The 12,729-nt window shown below is 45.7% G+C and overlaps 1 protein-coding gene across 1 annotated transcript in view; it reads right to left on the reverse strand.

The window, feature by feature from the left end:
- SGCD (sarcoglycan delta) overlaps positions 1 to 12,729 on the reverse strand; it is a 319,572-nt gene that overhangs the window by 139,272 nt on the left and 167,571 nt on the right. The gene's annotated exons all lie outside the window — the stretch shown is intronic.

Consider the following 12,729-nt stretch of genomic DNA (forward strand, 5'->3'; position numbering starts at 1 on the left):
CTCTGCACATGTGCAGAAGGGGCACCAGCACATCTCTGAACTGGTAGAAAAGATAAGTTAAATCCATTATTGGCTAAGCCCATTATTGTTTCTTTTTCCTTTTGCATCCTTCTTTTATCTCCATTCACATGAACTAGATTAGATTGAATTGCTGTTGACAAGGATCTGAACTGATAGTTTACAGAAAGTTTGAAGTTAGGGTGAGGATTAATCCTTTCTCTAGACATTAAATTTGATAGTGAAGCAGATTATCAAGAAACTTGTCATATGCCATACCAAGCACTGGTTAAAACAATTCCTGATGATAGCTGGATGGAAGCGCAGAGGCTGGGGGAGTGGGGGGCAGGATTCCCCTCTGCCTGCCACCGCCCCCGAAAACTTTCAAGGAGGGTGGAAGCCCCAGCTTCTTGCCCGTGTCAATCCATCCATGAGGCTCCCTCTGGGCAGCCTTCGCTGTCTCCCCCGCCCCTGCCTCCTCCACCCACCCCCAAACAAGGATCAGAATGCCGGTGGCAATAAAGCAAAAGGGGTGAGTTTTCGGATGGTCTTGCATGCATTATTCGCTTTTACATTGATTCCTATGGGAAACATGGTTTCATCTTATAAACTTTTCTACTTATGAACCTCTTCACGGAACGAATTAAATTCGTAAGATGAGATATCGCTGTATATTGAATTCTACTGTATAGTGCAACACTATAGTGCAACACCAACATTCCGCAGTCTGCATTGGTTGCCGATCAGTTTCTGGTCACAATTCAAAGTATTGGTTATAAAGCCCTTCATGGCATCGGACCAGAATATCTCCGGGACCTCCTTCTGCCGCACGAATCCCAGCAATCAGTTAGGTCCCACAGAGTGGGTCTTCTCCAGGTCCCATCGACTAAACAATGTTGTCTGGTGGGACCCAGGGGGAGAGCCTTCTCTGTGGTGGACCCAACCCTCTGGAACCAGCTCCTTCTGGAGATTAGGACTGCCCCCACCCTCCTTGCCTTTTGAAAACGTCTTAAAACCCACCTCTGCCGTCAGGCATGAGGGAAATGAGCCATCTCCCCTGGCCTATATAGTTTATGCATGGTATGTTTCTGTGGATGTATTGTTTTAAACAAGGGTTTTTAGATTTTTAATTGTTAGATTTGCCATTGTATATATTTTTTATTATTGCTGTGAGCCGCCCCAAGTCTGCGGAGAGGGGCGGCATACAAATCTAATAAATGAAATGAAATGAAATGAAATTGGGTTTTCAATTCAATTGCATAGAATGTGAAGGATGTGAGTTTGTGTTTTACTTTTATAGTTATAATGTACCCCGAACATGACATTTAATGTTGTTGTACAAGGTGTAATGACAATAAACTAAACTAAAATTCTGTAGAAAAAATACTTTCCAATATACAGAAAAAGTTGTATTCCAGAAGTGCAGGAGACTGAAATAGAACTACTTCTTCTAGAGATAATTTAACTATATATTTTCAACATGGAACAAAACTTCTATTAAAATGTAAAGCAAACACAACGTTAGAATTACATATAATTCTTTCCTTGCGATTTGTATGCACTACACTAAAACAGTAATTAGAGCCATAACATACTCTGTAAACCTAACTAAGTATCTGCTATATAATTAAAGAAGACATATGGAGCTAATTCATTCATTCTGCTGCTATGTTAAATATATACAGTGTAAGAAAAATGAGAGAGGAGACATATATTGGAAATGCCATTTCTGATGGTATAAAGTTATAAAAGGGAAAGTTAATGGATTCAGTTGTTAATTTTGAACCTGTTCAGGCAAGAGAATAATATCCATTGTACACTTTTACCTGAGTCAGCATTATCAGATGCACTTTTCCAACTTAGATAATAAATATTATTAACCTCATTATAGATCATTATTACCCACAATTATCAGTATGTTTATCATTGGAGAGTACTTATGAAAAGTACTGTAGGCCTTTTCAATCTTTTTCTCCGTAACTGGCTTTCAGGGGGTACAAAAAAAACTGAAATAAAATGTGTGTTCAAGTCTTTCCTTAGCTATGAAAGCCAGCTAGATGATTTTGGGCCAGTAAACTTGCTCTCAGCCCAATGGTATGAACAGAGTTATTGTAGGGAGAGTAAGAGAAGGAAGATAGTTTGGATATTTTTGCTGACTTATTTATAAAAATAATAAAAGTGGAAAACAAAGATAGAGATATATCAAATAGAAAAATATGGAAAAGTAGCAGAATAAACTAAAAACAAAGACAATAACGAAAAACCTTACAAAAAAATAGGAAATTGAATTGGAAAAAATACTTGGCATTCAAACAAGAAAAGAACCGTTGTACTTACCTGAACGGTCTTCTCAGTGCACTGGAAGGAGAGTCCAACACGGGTATTTCACCAATCCTATTGGTAGAGACTGAGTTAAAATTTACATATTAATTGAGCACCGCCCCCTCTGCTCTCCCCATGAGCCAGTTTTAAAAACGAAAGACCATAGTAAGAGGATAACCAAGTTTTATTTTTAACAACTATTAACTGAGGTAACTGCCCACTCCGGCGTCCCTGCACCCGTAACAAAACCGGGCGGGTTTGGACTCTCCTTCCAGTGCACTGAGAAGACCGTTCAGGTAGGTACAGCGGTTCTTCTCCACTGCATCTGGAAGGAGAGTCCAACATGGGATATACCAGAGATTTAAGGCCCATGGGAGGGAGAAGGTCTTGTCAGGGACGTTGGAGAAGAACAAACTCGTTGTAAAACACGTCTCCCAAAGGCTGCCTCTGCTGAAGCGAAGGAGTCCAACTTGTAATGCCGTATGAAAGTTGAAGGGGCTGACCACATTGCAGCCCTGCAGATGTCATCAATGGATGCCTGGGTGACCCAGGCCGCTGAAGTGGCCGCACTCCTCGTTGAGTGAGCTGTCACTCCCGCTGGTATGGATTGGTCACGAGCCTTGTATGCCTCCGCGATACAGTCTCTGATCCAACGACTAATTGACGTAGATGAAAGTCCAAGTCCATTTTTATCTTGTGAAAATGTGACGAACAATCTTTCCGTTTTCCGAAAAGACTCTGTCCGTCTAATGTAAATCTTGACCGCACGGCGCACATCGATCTTGTGCCAACGTAACTCTGACGGATGGCTGCCGTGGGTACAAAAATCAGGAAGAATCAGTTCCTGTTTCCTGTGAAATTCTGTGTTCACCTTCGGTATGAAGGAAGGATCCAATCTCAGCACTACCCTGTCCGGGTAGAAGATGCAAAGGTCAGGCCTTACTGACAAGGCCGATAGTTCTGACACTCTCTGTGCCGACGTGATAGTGACCAGGAAGGCTGTTTTGATAGAAAGCAATCGTATCAGTATGGATCTCAGAGGTTCAAACGGTGGCTTTGTTAATGCTCTGAGTACTAGCGTGAGGTCCCACGATGGAAACCTCCGGAAAGCGGAGCATGTTGATTCGATGCTCCCTGCAGGAAGTCCTTCACCCAAGGATGGTAAGCCAAAGACCGTACTTCCGCCACTTGTATCATGGTGGAAAGAGCCGCTACATGTCATTTTAGAGTATTAGGCGCTAACCCACGTTCAAGTCCTGCTTGTAGGAACTCTAGAACGGAGATCACCGATGTCTTCCTAGGGTTTAATTGCTGTTTTTCACAGAAAACACAAAAGGCTGCCCACGTTGCCCGGTAAATCCGAGATGTAGATGGGCGCCTTGCGGCCTGCATAGTGTCAATGACTTTTTCAGGTAGATTCAGTTGTCGTAGTCTGAGCCGTTCAAGTGCCAGTGAAGCCACTGGGGATCCGGATGTTGTAGGTTCCCCTGGCTGAGGGATATTATCTGGTCTGGAATTCTCCATGGGGTGACACCGACAGTGCCACCAGATCGGAGAACCACGGGCGACGGGGCCAGTGTGGAGCCACCAGCAGCACTTCCGCCTTTTCCCTCAGGAGCTTCTCCACTACTCTTGGTACCAGGTTTGTTGGTGGGAATGCATAAAGTAGGCCCGGAAGCCAGGGTGTCACCAGGGCGTTGACCTTCTCCGCTCCTGGTTCTGGAAATCGAGTGTAGAACCTCGGGAGTTGAGCGTTCTGGGAGCTTGCAAAAAGATCTATTAATGGGCACCCAAACCTGATCACCATCTGCTAGAATATGCTCGGGTCCAGTCTCCATCCTGACGGGTCTAAGGTAGACCGACTCAGCCAGTCCGCCTGCGTATTGCTGACTCCCGCAATGTGCTCTGCTGACAGGGACTTCAGATGTTGTTCGGCCCAGTTGAAGAGATTGTCTGTCTCCTCCATAAGGCATCGTGACCTTGTGCCCCCTTGATGATTCAAGTGAGCCCTGGTCGCGACATTGTCCGTGAGCACCAATACGTGCCTTCCCTGAACCAATGGTGTAAATGTCTGTAGGGCTAGAAAAACTGCTCTCAGTTCTAGAAAGTTTATGTTGACCGACGAGAGGTCCTCTGCCGTCCACAGGCCCTGAGCCATATGGGCCCCAATGTGGGCGCCCCATCCTGTAAGACTGGCGTCGGAGGTCAGGATGATCTGGTTCTGTATTTGGAATGGGGACCCCATGTCTATTGCGGTAGATGTCCACCATCTCAAAGATTCCTTGACCTTCTGTGGTAAGCGCACTAGCCTGTGGGAGTGGCTCACCTTGGTTCTCTGAGCTGGAAGCAGGAACCACTGCAGTGTCCTGATGTGATATCTGGCCCAGGGAATGATGCCAATGGCCGACACCAGGGTTCCTAGTATCTTTGAAAGCAGAGATAAGGGAACCTGTCTCCGCTGTATGCTGGATACCAAGCGACGTATGTTGTCCTGCCGTTCTGCAGACAGTGACACCATGCCCGCCTGGGTGTCTATGACTGCTCCCAGGTGCAGTAGTTTGGTGGTGGGCGAAAGCTGGCTTTTCTCCACATTGATGGTGAAGCCGTGGCTTTCTACCGTGTGGATGGTCTCGTTTAGGTCTCTCCTTGCCGCTGATGGGGACCTGGACAATATGATGATGTCGTCCAGGTAGGCCATCAGCCTGATGGACCGTGCTCGTAAGTTGGCTGTTAGCACGTCCAGGAGTTTTGTAAACGTTCATGGGGCAGATGAAAGGCCGAACGGCATGGCCCTGTACTGGTAATGCCTCCCTTCGGTGCAGAAGCGGAGGAAGCTGCGATGTTCTGGATGAATGCGAACATGTAAGTATGCTTCCTTGAGATCTATGGATGTTAAGAGGTCCTGAGCTCGGATGGAAGCCAGAATAGTCTGCAGGGAATGCATCCTGAACCTCCGGTATCTTATGAAGAGGTTCAATTGCTTCAGGTTGAGGATCAACCTGCAGCCCCCGGAGGCCTTGGGAACGATGAAAATCATTGAATAGAACCCCCTTGCCTTCCTCCTGTTGGGGACCTGTTCTATGGCATGAATGTCTAACAGGTGCGTGATTTCCCTGCGCAACTGCAACTTCTTTTGAGAGTCCTTTATCTTTGGGCAGTGTAAGAAACGGCTGGGAGGCGACTGAACGAACTCCAATCTGAGTCCGTGTGTCACCGAAGCTATAGCCCATTTGTCGGAGGAGGTCGCATGCCAGGTAGTGTTGAATCCCTGGAGTTTGCCTCCTATGGGCTGAGAGGCGGCCGAGTCATTTCGTGCGTTTAAAACCTCTTTGGTTGTTTCCACTAAATGGCCTTCTGGACTGTTGGTAGCCCCTCGGCCTGTCCTGAAAGGAGCCTCGGTCGCTCCTATAGGGCTGTTGATTGTATTGGCCCTGGGAAAAGGGCCGCTGGTTTTGGGTGGAACCGGCAGATGTGTCCCAACAAAATGATTGACGCCTGGAGTATGGCGTGGATCTTCGGTCTTGTCGTCTGTTGGCCCTGGGGAGTACCTTCCTCTTATCTTTGTCCTCCACGAGGACTTTCTCTAACAGGTCCCCGAAGAGTGTTGAACCTTGGAAGGGACCAGAGGCCAGCCGCCATTTAGATTTAAGATCCGCCTGCCAGTTCCTTAGCCACAGGAGACGGCGAGACGACAGCATGGCTGCCATGCTTCTGGTGGAGAACTTGGCCGCGTGGAGCGTGGCGTCCGTGGAGAATTCCGTCACAGCCAACAGTTTACTCAGATCTTGGCGAAGGCGTCCGTCTTCAGGGCCGAGGCGGGACTGCATCTCCTGGATCCACAACATCGATGCCCGGTTAACGAATGATGCTGCAGCAGCTGCCCTAAAACTTCAGCCGGACATCTGGTGTGTCTTGCGCAGCAATGTCTCCGCCTTCCTCTCCTCAGGTCTCAGACTGTCGCCAGTCTCTGAGGGCACCAGTGCGCTGGAGACCAGTGTCACGACAGGCTGATCGATTGGGGGAAATTCTAGAAGTTTCTCCACCTCCCCATCGAAGGTATAGAATTTCCTCTCGAGGTTGGAAGGCCCCTGAGCCGCTGCAGGGTGTTGCCAGGGCCTCTTGATCCCTTTCACGAAAATATATGAGGCAGTAAATTGGTCGGACTTGGGCTGAGGCTCTTGAAGTAGGGTGGCCGAAGTGTTGCCAGTCTCAGTGACCTCTGTTGTCTTTGCTGAGCCAGGGAGATTCATCACCTGTTTGGCCTTGTATAATAAGGTTCTAAAGAGAGTCGGTTTAAACAGTCCCACCGTGGGCGTCTGTTCCGGTGTTGTCTCATCTTCTGAGAGGCCATATACCGGGTCACTGTCCTCGAATTGAACTGGTTCTTCTAACAAGGACCCCAAACCCGAGGGGGGCGGTGCTGACCAGGAGCCTTTCGTTTGTTGTGGTTGCTTGCCATACTGCTGAGCTCCCATAGCCATGCCCTGCGAATATGCATTGGCTATAATGTCCTGCAGGTCCGGGGGCAAGTTCTGCCACGCACCAGGCTGTGATCTCAATCCAGCTGCTGTGGGGGTAAAGGTGGCAGATGGTCCCTGGGAGCTTCTCCCCGAATGCCCCGCTGACCCTGGTCTGGCCCAGGATGTGCTGGGGGATGGCATGACCTGAGGCATGGGCAGGAACTGCCTTTCTGGCGACCTTCAGGAGTGACCCCAATAGGCCCAAAGGTGGCAGGGGGCGACATAGGGTCTGATCCTTTTCTCTGGGCTAGAGGTAGCCCTGCTGGAGACGTTTGTAGGGCTGCTTCCAGCTTCTTTTCAAGAGCTTTAATGCGCTTTTCAGCCTCTTTGATTGAAGAGGAGGAGGCAGAAGAATGGGAGGACTTGGCCTTTTCCTTCTCCTTCCCTTTGGCCTTGTCTTTTGGTGGCGCAGGGGAGCCGGGCTTATCACTGCCTTGGCGGTCCTCCATTGTACTCACTATAGCCGGATTGGAAGTCCAAAACTGTCTGGCTTTGCCTCCGGTAGCTGGGACCTTGCTTTTGCCTCGTCAGGGTCATGCAAAATGGCGCCTTCGTCTCTCCTGGACCTGCGCCTGCGCACTAGGGCTGTCTGGCCCTTCGCGCTCTTTTGCCACCTGGCGGGGGCATTTTCGCGCCTAATGACACGTCGCCCGATCGGTCGCCCAACATGGCGGCGCCCATGCCTCCGCGGCACCCGGGCCAGTCCCCAGGGTCCCTCCATCCTCTGGAGGCTTGACCCTTCTTTCCCCTGCCTCTGTGACTTTGGGTGGGGGACTGCGGCTTTCCCGGCCGTTTAGATGGCTGCGGCTTCGGCGGCGACTGCGGCCGCTGATCTCCCGATCAGCTGTTAGGCGCTCCGCCGTCGGCTTTGTTGTGTCACGCTGAGAATTGCCAGCCAACAGAGACTTTCCTTAAAGAGTTAATGTGTTTTTTTCTTTTCTCTGATCACACCCCCTCTTACATCACTCCCACAATCCTTATCCTTATCCGCCTGCATACGTGATGTCATATCCGCCTGCATACGTGATCAGGCACATTCTAATCTAACTCTCTTCTGGGCTTGCAGCCATGTTCTGTTAGAGGTTGCTTGATAAAGTGCTGTTGGCACAATGTACTTATTTTTGTTTATAAAATAAACTTTGTTTTCACTTTGGTTCTTATCTGCCGGAGTCCTATTTTAAATCCATCCCAACATGGTAGCAGAGGATGGTTTGCTTATTTTTAATGTACTCAGGCTGATATGCCTGCTAAGAAACGGCGGCAGCAAGCTTTTGATTTTCCTTCTTCTGAACTTCAAAGCGTTGGGATGAATTTAAAATAGGACTCCGGCAGATAAGAACCAAAGAGCAAACTCAAAAATGAGAATGTTTTAGGGCCTTGGAATTGAGAGTTTCATATCTTTTCTATGACCACTGTAAAAATTAGCCCTGGTATGACCTTGGAGGTCAGGGACCCCAGGCTGGGTGCTCCTCTATGGGGTGTTCCCTCGGAGGGAATGCAAGATCCCTGCGGAGGATTGGTGGGGGTGCTGCCCGCGGAGGGCAGGGACCCCGTTCCGTCTGTTCCGCTTCTTTCTTCATTAAGCTGAAAGACAAAGCACAAGATTAAACAGGTTACAAACATTTTATTGATTATTTTCTAATTTTTCCTAATTCTAATTCCTAAGCACAAACTCAGTATGTCTCTACCCTTGGACTGAGTTTTTAAAAACTGGCTCATGGGGAGAGCAGAGGGGGCGGTGCTCAATTAATATGTAAATTTTAACTCAGTCTCTACCAATAGGATTGGTGAAATACCCGTGTTGGACTCTCCTTCCAGATGCATTGGAGAAATAAAGTATTTCAGAATCTGGTTAATGCCCAAGTGTTTGTTGATGAAAGAAGATAATTATAATAAATTAATAGCACAAATAAATAAAGATCTAAAAAATTGGAAAAAATACAACTGCCTTTTTGACCATAGATATTGTTTCTCTTCCAAGTAATTCCAGTAAAACTAAGATTTTTTAATATATATATAAAATGATACTAAATTATATCTGGCCAGGAAAGAAATCTAGAATTAAATTAAAAGCACTACAAGATAGCAGTTAGAGGAGGATTTGTATTCTTTGATTGGGAGTTATATTACCAGGCATCAATACTAATTTGGATTAAGGATTGGGTAAAATTAAAGAATAAAAGAACCTTAATATTAGAGCTTCAAATAGGGAAACATGCCATTCTATGAAATGAAAAATATAAACAACATAGTTATTTTCAGAGACACCTATTTAGAAATGCCCTATTACAAATATGGTTAACAATAAAGAATCATTATAGAAAAATCCCAGAATGGTTATCACCATGGAGGTACAAATAAATCCAAATACATTGAATATTGATAAAATCAATAAAATCAAGAGATACAAAGATTTATTAGAGGGTCAAGGGGCACTGAAAAGAAGACAACAGCTCAAAGAGCATTGTACAAATATTGATTGGTGGCCATACATGCAAATACAATTTAGATATAAAATGGATTTGGAAAAATATGGATTTCAAAATGAAAAATATGAACTAGATAAAATTTTACAAGGTACAGAAGATAAATCGATAACCAAGATTCATAATTATCTATTGAGATACAAATTGGAAGAGGAAGTAGTTAAAGAAAATGTGATAATTTGGGCCAAAATAGATTTAGATAAATAGGAGAAATTATGGAATAAAATTGTAAATTTACAATGTCTGTAGCCTATAAAGAAAACATGTACAAAATGTTTTACAGATGGCATCTCACACCTGCACAGTTTGCTAAGATCTTCCCAAACACAAAGTCAAATTGTTGGAAATACAATCAAACTCAAGGAATATACTACCACATGTGGTGGACCTGCCCAAAAGCAAAATAATATTGGAATAAAATTAAAATACAATTAGAAGAGATCACCACCGAACAATTAGAGATGAAACCTGAAATATTTTTTATTGGGAATATTGCCTGAAACCTATAAAAAAAATAAATACAATGGCTAATAATACATGTGATCATATCTGTAAGAATAACATCTCGAACATAATCAAAACTGGAAATGTTTAACAATGTGAAAATGTTGAAAGAAGCAAATTGTATAAATTTCTGTGTTTAACTTAAAAAATATGTTCAAAAAATCATTTAAAAGAAAGAAAGTTGTATCCTTGTAATGCAAAAGCCTACTTTGACTCAGTCCTGTTTTATATTTAAACATCCATCATTTTAGCAAAGGTACACAATACTATATTTGGAATATAATATGCTATATATAATGCACTACTTCTAAATCAACAAGTAATTAAACAACAAGTAATTAAAAAAAATACCCACTATCAGGTAGCATTTTCAGAAACTGTTTAGACTTCAAACAAAGACATATTTGAATAACTTTTGCAGATGTATCCATAAATCATAATCAAGTATAGATGTGACCAGATTCAGCAAAAACAGTTCATTCTTTCTTTTTCCTTTCTTTCATTGTTTTATTCTAGGTTGCTATTGCTTACTCAATAAACCACATGACAAAAATGAACCTATAGGGAAAAATTACTAGCTGAATATCATATCCAGGATTAAGAGAAAACAGAATAGGCAGTTTTAATGATAATTAGAAGGAATATCAAAGTATTAAAAAATCCTTATCCTCAAATATATTTTGTGAACAATATGCATACAATAAACATATGCTCAGTAACATCTGCAGTTATCTCATGCCAACTTTTGCTTTGTTCAATGAGCTCATTAGAATGCTAAACTAGCCAAACCCATTTTCAGTTTGGACAATCTTATTTTCATAAGCTCGTTCATTTTTGGATATTACTAGTCAATGTTCATTTTAAGTGTGTGAGTAAAAGCCAACCAGAGTTGGATAAATTCCATTTTCGTTGGTAGTCTAGTCCCATAATTTCATTTCCTAAGGTGGATATAAAATCAGATAATATTTTTTTCTCCTTGCTGGAATATGTAGCTCACTGCTGGATTCAACTTTTATTTGAAACCCTGGCCATTATGCTATTTGCTTTAGGACAAAATCCAGCAGCCGTTTAATGACTGTAGATCTATTTTTTAAGAAAAGAAAGTGTAAATTGTGCTTTCTAGTTAATTTTGCAATTAACTCAGAACTAGTAAATATGTTTTAATGGCAATCTGTAACAGAACCTCTACAAATAAATCAGTTTATTTTATGCTCCAAATAATCCTTTCCATTTTGCTTTCTGTATAAATATTATATTACATTTCTCATATTATTTTTAAATTATTATTATGGATACAGGGATTTTACTTTAAACTGTTCCCATGTCAGACCACAGTGCTATAATAGCGCCAGCGGACTCACCCTGCTGGCGGCGTTTGCAGGAGGGTTGGGGAGACATCGGACTCCTGGCGGCCGCCATCTTGGATCTCGGCTGAAGTCTCGCGAGGCGAGACTTCGGCCGAGAGTCAGGCCAATCGTGGCCTGACTGCTGACATGTCCGGGCGGGGCTTGCCGGCCCTATTTAAGGGCGCGCAGGCCCAGGGCTAAGCCTGTCGCCCGGACTTCGTCAGGAGAGCAGACACTCGGCTGTCTGCTCCTGGAGCCTTGTACGGCGGCCGCGTGTGACGGCCGTCAATTCAGAAGCCTTGTCGGAGGCTTGGGGGGCAGCGGCTCGTTGTGAGCTCCTGGTGAAAGCCCTCTTCAGCTCCGAGGCCTGCGGTCTGTCCCTGTTCGCGAAGCTATCAGGCAGCAACCGTACTTCGGCTGGTGTCCGGCGTGAGGCCCCCCCTATTAACTTATCCCCTCGGGTCGGGGGGATCGCTAGGTGCTGCGGAGGGCGCTTTGCGTGTGTGTGGGGGGGTAATCGGTCGCACGCTTCCCCCCTTGGCAAAGCCCGTAACGTCTGCTTGAGGCCGCCATTTTGGGCACCCTCGTGGCGCGGCGGCCTTGTCGGCTCTTCTGCCTCATCGGAGGTCGGAGGTTGGCTGCCAGTGGTAGTTATCCATTGGCTCGGGGGTCAGTTTGGGCTCCCTTTCGATAGGTGGCAGCTCTACTACTACTCCCCTGCCTTCCTAGGCAGCGGTTTTCTTTTGGGGCCGGGGCCTTTTCGGCCTTGGCTCCTGGTTCAAAAATAGAAAAAGACACACACCTGAAATAAAATTAAATCATACATAAATAAATAAATAAATAAATAATTAGTTATTTAAAAAACAAAAACAAAACCCAAAGCGGGATTGGATACTGTAGCCTGGAGGTTGATTCTCTGCCTTGCAAGGCAAAGGTTGCAGGTTCAAGTCCCGCTGCGGGTATGGCCCGCTGATAAGGCCAAAATAAGGTCGAAATAGGTCTATCCTAGTGGTTATCCAGCCCAGGCAGGTGGCGGCCTTGCCTGGGTGCCTTGTACACCTTTCGGGGCAGTTGAGGTCGCAACACATTCGACCTCCGTTGCACTCCTTCCTTGGCCCGGGCAGGGTTTCGGGGGTGAGTGCAATGGTTTGGGGTCTCCGGTGGGCACCTGTAATCAGGTGTGGTCCCCACCGGCTACGGCTGCCCTCCCTCGGGCTCCTGCGACGGCTTTTCCGTTGAGGCCCGGGGTATCTAGGGCAGGATGTTGGACCCTGCCAGCTTCGACTGCTATGGCTCTGGCCCCAGTGATGGCTTACCCATCGGGCCTGGGGTGTTTAGTGTAGGAGCCTTTACGGCTTGGGCTGTCCCCAGTTTGGGGCTCCCATGCCGCTTTCGTTTGTCCTAGGCCTAAGACGGGAAAGGACCAGAAGGGTGGGGGTCAGGCGAAACAGCCCCTGCCTGCTGGGGGTAATGGGCCCCAGTTTCAATTAATCTTGTTGTCGTTGAGGGTTGGTTAAAAAACTACCACCCTCGCGAGAGAGCGGACGCTCTTCT

This window comes from Erythrolamprus reginae, chromosome 2 (assembly GCF_031021105.1).
Source record: "Erythrolamprus reginae isolate rEryReg1 chromosome 2, rEryReg1.hap1, whole genome shotgun sequence".
In the NCBI taxonomy this organism is placed as follows: Eukaryota; Metazoa; Chordata; class Lepidosauria; order Squamata; family Dipsadidae; genus Erythrolamprus; species Erythrolamprus reginae.